This window comes from Triticum dicoccoides, chromosome 1A (genome assembly GCF_002162155.2).
Source record: "Triticum dicoccoides isolate Atlit2015 ecotype Zavitan chromosome 1A, WEW_v2.0, whole genome shotgun sequence".
In the NCBI taxonomy this organism is placed as follows: domain Eukaryota; kingdom Viridiplantae; phylum Streptophyta; class Magnoliopsida; order Poales; family Poaceae; genus Triticum; species Triticum dicoccoides.
In genome coordinates this window covers 392093200-392100386 of record NC_041380.1, presented here as the reverse complement: position 1 = coordinate 392100386, position 7187 = coordinate 392093200, and positions in this window count along the sequence as shown.

The following is a 7187-nucleotide window of genomic DNA, read 5'->3' as shown; positions in this document are numbered from 1 at the left end:
CCACATGGGCTGTAGGGGGTGCGCCTTGGCCTACATGGGCCAAGGGAACCAGCCCCAAGAGGCCCATGCGCCTAGGGTTTCAAGGAGGGAAGAGTCCTAGGAGGGGAAGGCACCTCCTAGGTGGCTTGGGGAGGAGGGATTCCTCCCCCTTGGCCGCACCCCCCTAGGAGATTAGATCTCCTAGGGCCGGCGCCCCCCCCCCCCTTGGCCCTCCTATATATAGTGGGGGAGATGGAGGACTTCTTACCTTTGCCTTTGGTGCCTCCCTCTCCCTCTCCAACACCTCCTCCTCCTCCATAGTGCTTGGCGAAGCCCTGCCGGAGTACTGCAGCTCCATCACCACCATGCCGTCGTGCTGCTGCTGGAGCCATCTCCCTCAACCTCTCCTTCCCCCTTGCTGGATCAAGGAGGAGACGTGGCTGTTCCGTACGTGTGTTCAACGCGGAGGTGCCGTCCGTTCGGTGCTAGGATCTTCGGCGATTCGAATCACGTCGAGTACGACTCCCTCATCCCCGTTCTTTGAACGCTTCCACTCGCGATCTACAAGGTACGTAGATGCATCTAATCACTCATTGCTAGATGAACTCCTAGATGGATCTTGGTGAAACCGTAGGAAAATTTTTGTTTTCTGCAACGTTCCCCATCAGTGGCATCATGAGCTAGGTCTATGCGTAGTTCTTCTTGCGCGAGTAGAACACAATTTGTTGTGGGCGTATATGTTGTCAACTTTCTTGCCGCTACTAGTCTTATCTTGCTTCAACGGTATTGTGGGATGAAGCGGCCTGTACCAACCTTACACGTATGCTTACGTGAGACCGGTTCCACCGACTGACATGCACAAGTTGCATAAGGTGGCTAGCGGGTGTCTGTCTCTCCCACTTTAGTTGGAGCGGATTCGATGAAAAGGGTCCTTATGAAGGGTAAATAGAAGTTGACAAATCACGTTGTGGCTTTCACGTAGGTAAGAAAACGTTCTTGCTAGAACCCTACTTCAGCCACGTAAAACTTGCAACAACAATTAGAGGACGTCTAACTTGTTTTTGCAGCAAGTGCTTTGTGATATGATATGGCTGAAGTTGTGATGAATGATGAATGATCTATATGTGATGTATGAGATGTTCATGCTATTGTAATAGGAATCACGACTTGCATGTCGATGAGTATGACAACCGGCAGGAGCAATAGGAGTTGTCTTTATTTTTTGTATGACCTGCGTGTCATTGAGAAACGCCATGTAAATTACTTTACTTTATTGCTAAACGTGTTAGCCATAGTAGTAGAAGTAATAGTTGGCGAGCAAGTTCATGGAGACACAATGATGGAGATCATGATGATGGAGATCATGGTGTCATGCCGGTGACAAGATGATCATGGAGCCCCAAGATGGAGATCAAAGGAGCTATGTGATATTGGCCATATCATGTCACTATTATTATTTGATTGCATGTGATGTTTATCATGTTTTTCATCTTGTTTTCTTAGAACGACGGTAGTAAATAAGATGATCCCTCATAATAATTTCAAGAAAGTGTTCCCCCTAATTGTGCACCGTTGCGACAGTTCGTTGTTTCGAAGCACCACGTGATGATCGAGTGTGATAGATTCTAACGTTCACATACAACGGGTGTAAGACAGATTTACACATGCAAAACACTTAGGTTGACTTGACGAGCCTAGCATGTGTACAGACATGGCCTCGGAACACAGAAGACCGAAAGGTCGAGCATGAGTCGTATAGAAGATGCGATCAACATGAAGATGTTCACCGACGTTGACTAGTCCGTCTCACGTGATGATCGGACACGGCCTAGTTAACTCGGATCATGTTATACTTAGATGACAGGAGGGATGTCTATCTAAGTGGGAGTTCATTGAATAATTTGATTAGATGAACTTAATTATCATGAACTTAGTCTAAAATATTTACAATATGTCTTGTAGATCAAATGGCCAATGTAGTCCTCAACTTCAACGCGTTCCTAGAGAAAACCAAGCTGAAAGACGATGGCAGCAACTATACGGACTGGGTCCGGAACCTGAGGATCATCCTCATAGCTGCCAAGAAAGATTATGTCCTACAAGCACCGCTGGGTGACGCACCTATTCTCCCTGCAGAACAAGACGTTATGAACGCTTGGCAGGCACGTACCGATGACTACTCCCTCGTTCAGTGCGGCATGCTTTACAGCTTAGAGCCGGGGCTCCAAAAGCGTTTTGAGAGACATGGAGCATATGAGATGTTCGAAGAGCTGAAAATGGTTTTTCAAGCTCATGCCCGGGTCGAGAGATATGAAGTCTCCGACAAATTCTTCAGCTGTAAGATGGAGGAAAATAGTTCTGTCAGTGAGCACATACTCACTATGTCTGGGTTACATAACCGCTTGACTCAGCTGGGAGTTAATCTCCCGGATGACGCGGTCATTGACAGAATCCTTCAGTCGCTTCCACCGAGCTACAAGAGCTTTGTGATGAACTTCAATATGCAGGGGATGGAAAAGACCATTCCTGAAGTATTTACTATGCTGAAATCAGCAGAGGTAGAAGTCAAGAAGGAACATCAAGTGTTGATGGTCAATAAAACCACTAAGTTCAAGAAGGGCGAGGGTAAAAAGAACTTCAAGAAGGATGGCAAGGGAGTTGCCGCGCCCGGTAAGCAAGCTGCCGGGAAGAAGCCTAAGAATGGACCCAAGCCCGAGACTGAGTGCTTTTATTGCAAGGAAAGTGGTCACTGGAAGCGGAACTGCCCCAAATACATAGCGGACAAGAAGGCCAGCAAAACAAAAGGTATATGTAATATACATGTAATTGATGTGTACCTTACCAGTACTCGTAGTAGCTCCTGGGTATTTGATACCGGTGCAGTTGCTCACATTTTTAACTCAAAGCAGGAGCTGCAGAATAAGCGGAGACTGGCGAAGGACGAGGTGACGATGCGCGTCGGGAATGGTTCCAAGGTCGATGTGATCGCCGTCGGCACGCTACCTCTACATTTACCTACGGGATTAGTTTTGAACCTCAATAATTGTTATTTAGTGCCAAGTTTGAGCATGAACATTGTGTCAGGATCTCGTTTAATACGAGATGGCTACTCATTTAAATCCGAGAATAATGGTTGTTCTATTTATATGAGAGATATGTTTTATGGTCATGCTCCGATGGTGAATGGTTTATTCTTAATGAATCTCGAGCGTAATGCTACACATATTCATAGTGTGAGTACCAAAAGATGTAAGGTTGATAATGATAGTCTCACATACTTGTGGCACTGCCGCCTTGGTCACATAGGTGTCAAACGCATGAAGAAGCTCCATGCTGATGGACTTTTAGAGTCTCTTGATTACGAATCATTTGACACGTGCGAACCATGCCTCATGGGTAAAATGACCAAGACTCCGTTCTCAGGAACAATGGAGCGAGCAACCAACTTATTGGAAATCATACATACTGATGTGTGCGGTCCAATGAGTGTTGAGGCTCGCGGTGGCTATCGTTATGTTCTCACCCTCACTGATGACTTGAGTAGATATGGGTATGTCTACTTAATGAAACACAAGTCTGAGACCTTTGAAAAGTTCAAGGAATTTCAGAGTGAGGTTGAGAATCAACGTGACAGAAAAATCAAGTTTCTACGATCAGATCGTGGAGGAGAATACTTGAGTCACGAGTTTGGCACACACTTAAGAAAATGTGGAATAGTTTCACAACTCACGCCGCCTGGAACACCTCAGCGTAATGGTGTGTTCGAACATCGTAATCGCACTCTATTGGATATGGTGCGATCTATGATGTCTCTTGCCGATTTACCGCTATCTTTTTGGGGCTATGCTTTAGAGACTGTCGCATTCACTTTAAATAGGGCTCTGTCGAAATCCGTTGAGACGACACCATTTGAATTATGGTTTGGGAAGAAACCTAAGCTGTCGTTTCTAAAAGTTTGGGGATGCGATGCTTATGTCAGGAAACTTCAACCTGAAAAGCTCGAACCCAAGTCGGAAAAATGCGTCTTCATAGGATACCCAAAAGAAACTGTTGGGTATACCTTCTACCTCAGATCTGAAGGCAAGATCTTTGTTGCCAAGAATGGGTCCTTTCTAGAGAAAGAGTTTCTCTCGAAAGAAGTAAGTGGGAGGAAAGTAGAACTTGATGAAGTATTACCTCTTGAACCGGAAAATGGCGCAACTCAAGAAAATGTTCTTGAGGTGCCTGCACCGACTAGAGAGGAAGATAATGATGATGATCAAGATACTTCTGATCAAGCTCCTACTGAAATTCGAAGGTCCACAAGGACACGTTCTGCACCAGAGTGGTACGGCAACCCCTGTCTTGGAAATCATGTTGTTAGACAATGGTGAACCTTCGAACTATGAAGAAGCGATGGCGGGCCCGGATTCCGACAAATGGCTAGAAGCCATGAAATCCGAGATAGGATCCATGTATGAAAACGAAGTATGGACTTTGACTGACTTGCCCGTTGAGCGGCGAGCCATAGAAAATAAATGGATCTTTAAGAAGAAGACATATGTGGATGGTAATGTGACCATCTATAAAGCTCGGCTTGTCGCTAAGGGTTATCGACAAGTTCAAGGGGTTGACTACGATGAGACTTTCTCACCGGTAGCGAAGCTGAAGTCCGTCCGAATCATGTTAGCAATTTCCGCATTCTATGATTATGAAATATGGCAAATGGACGTCAAAACGGAATTCCTTAATGGTTTCCTTAAGGAAGAATTGTATATGATGCAGCCGGAAGGTTTTGTCGATCCTAAGAATGCTGACAAGGTGTGCAAGCTCCAACGCTCGATTTATGGGCTGGTGCAAGCATCTCAGAGTTGGAACATTCGCTTTGATGAGATGATCAAAGCGTTTGGGTTTACGCAGACTTATGGAGAAGCCTGCGTTTACAAGAAAGTGAGTGGGAGCTCTGTAGCATTTCTCATATTATATGTAGATGACATACTTTTGATGGGAAATGATATAGAACTCTTGGACAGCATTAAGGCCTACTTGAATAAGAGTTTTTCAATGAAGGACCTTGGAGAAGCTGCATATATATTTAGGCATCAAGATCTATAGAGATAGATCAAGACGCCTCATAGGTCTTTCACAAAGCACATACCTTGATAAGATATTGAAGAAGTTCAATATGGATCAGTCTAAGAAGGGGTTCTTGCCTGTGTTGCAAGGTGTGAAATTGAGCTCAGCTCAATGTCCGACCACGGCAGAAGATATAGAAGAGATGAGTGTCATCCCCTATGCCTCAGCCATAGGTTCTATTATGTATGCCATGCTGTGTACCAGACCTGATGTAAACCTTGCCGTAAGTTTGGTAGGAAGGTACCAAAGTAATCCCGGCAAGGAACACTGGACAGCGGTCAAGAATATCCTGAAGTACCTGAAAAGGACTAAGGAAATGTTTCTCATTTATGGAGGTGATGAAGAGCTCGTCGTAAAGGGTTACGTCGACGCTAGCTTCGACACAGATCTGGATGACTCTAAGTCACAAACCGGATACGTGTATATTTTGAATGGTGGGGTAGTAAGCTGGTGCAGTTGCAAGAAGAGCGTCGTGGCGGGATCTACATGTGAAGCGGAGTACATGGCAGCCTCGGAGGCAGCGCATGAAGCAATTTGGGTGAAGGAGTTCATCACCGACCTAGGAGTCATACCCAATGCGTCGGGGCCGATCAAGCTCTTCTGTGACAACACTGGAGCTATTGCTCTTGCCAAGGAGCCCAGGTTTCACAAGAAGACAAGGCACATCAAGCGTCGCTTCAACTCCATTCGTGAAAATGTTCAAAATGGAGACATAGATATTTGTTGACTAAACCTCTCCCTAGAGCAAAACATGATAAACACCAGAATTCCATGGGTGTTCGATTCATCACAATGTAACTAGATTATTGACTCTAGTGCAAGTGGGAGACTGTTGGAAATATGCCCTAGAGGCAATAATAAAAGCATTATTATTATATTTCCTTGTTCATGATAATTGTCTTTATTCATGCTATAATTGTGTTATCCGGAAATCGTAATACATGTGTGAATAATAGACACCAACATGTCCCTAGTAAGCCTCTAGTTGACTAGCTCGTTGATCAACAGATAGTCATGGTTTCCTGACTATGGACATTGGATGTCATTGATAACGAGATCACATCATTAGGAGAATGATGTGATGGACAAGACCCAATCCTAAACATAGCACAAGATCGTATAGTTCGTTTGCTAGAGTTTTCCAATGTCAAGTATCCTTTCCTTAGACCATGAGATTGTGTAACTCCCGGATACCGTAGGAGTGCTTTGGGTGTGCAAAACGTCACAACGTAACTGGGTGACTATAAAGGTATACTACGGGTATCTCCGAAAGTGTCTGTTGGGTTGACACGGATCAAGACTGGGATTTGTCACTCCGTATGACGGAGAGGTATCAATGGGCCCACTCGGTAATGCATCATCATAATGAGCTCAAAGTGACCAAGTGTCTGGTCACGGGATCATGCATTACGGTACGAGTAAAGTGACTTGCCGGTAACGAGATTGAACGAGGTATTGGGATACCGACGATCGAATCTCGGGCAAGTAGCATACCGATTGACAAAGGGAATTGTATACGGGGTTGCTTGAATCCTTGACATCATGGTTCATCCGATGAGATCATCGAGGAGCATGTGGGAGCCAACATGGGTATCCAGATCCCGCTGTTGGTTATTGACCGGAGAGCGATCTCGGTCATGTCTACATGTCTCCCGAACCCATAGGGTCTACACACTTAAGATTCGGTGACGCTAGGGTTGTAGGGATATGTATATGCAGTAACCCGAATGTTTTTCGGAGTCCCGGATGAGATCCCGGACATCACGAGGAGTTCCGGAATGGTCCGGAGGTAAAGAATTATATATAGGAAGTGCTATTTCGGGCATCAGGACAAGTTTCGGGGTCACCGGTATTGTACCGGGACCACCGGAAGGGTCCCGGGGGTCCACCGGGTGGGGCCACCTGTCCCGGGGGGCCACATGGGCTGTAGGGGGTGCGCCTTGGCCTACATGGGCCAAGGGCACCAGCCCCAAGAGGCCCATGCACCTAGGGTTTCAAGGAGGGAAGAGTCCTTGGAGGGGAAGGCACCTCCTAGGTGCCTTGGGGAGGAGGGATTCCTCCCCCTTGGCCGCACCCCCCTAGGAGATTAGATC